Source organism: Mandrillus leucophaeus, unplaced genomic scaffold, assembly GCF_000951045.1.
Source record: "Mandrillus leucophaeus isolate KB7577 unplaced genomic scaffold, Mleu.le_1.0 Scaffold993, whole genome shotgun sequence".
Taxonomy (NCBI): Eukaryota; Metazoa; Chordata; class Mammalia; order Primates; family Cercopithecidae; genus Mandrillus; species Mandrillus leucophaeus.
This window is the reverse complement of record NW_012110841.1, coordinates 170,048-170,714: the sequence shown is the minus strand read 5'-3', so window position 1 is coordinate 170,714 and position 667 is coordinate 170,048.

The window sequence follows — 667 nt, the reverse complement described above, 5'->3', positions numbered from 1 at the left end:
CCGTGCAGGGCCCCAAGACTGAACCATGAAGATGGATAATTCCAGAAACTCCGCTCTGGACAGAATCTGTGAGAAGGATCTCACCCCAGTGGAACGACCTGCCATCAGGGAGTACTTGGGAGGCCAAGCCTGGCAAGCCTGGCCCCGGTGCTACCTGTGTGACCTCCTGACCTCCAACAGGAAATCTTCCCACTGTGAACCTCATCCAGGTTCCCACTGCGGGGACGCAGGAGTAGTAAATCAGGTGACAATTGAGAAAGCAGCTTCTCCCAAGCAGCTGCACAAAAAATCAAAACAAAAACAGGTCTCTCAAACCCAAATGCCAGTTTCCAAAACCTCTGAGCTGCCCGGGCTCTCTCTGTCTCCTTCTGGGTCCAGGTGGTTGTGATATAAACACTCCTGTTTGCTGTTTGTTACATTCGTCAGAACGCTCATTCATTCAACTCACATCCACGCAGGGCCTTCCACCCGCCAGACTCCGGTGGTCCCGGCGCGGTGGAAACGTGTCCCCCCCTTGCACGCGCTCCCCCCTCAAGGCCCGCGTGTCCCCAGCTTACAGTCAAGAGTCACCCCCCCATCCCCCGGTGCTCGGTGCTCCTCGGTACTCGCGCTCGGACCACACCCGCCGTCCACACGTACCCGCGGCCCAGACCACGCGGTCCGGATT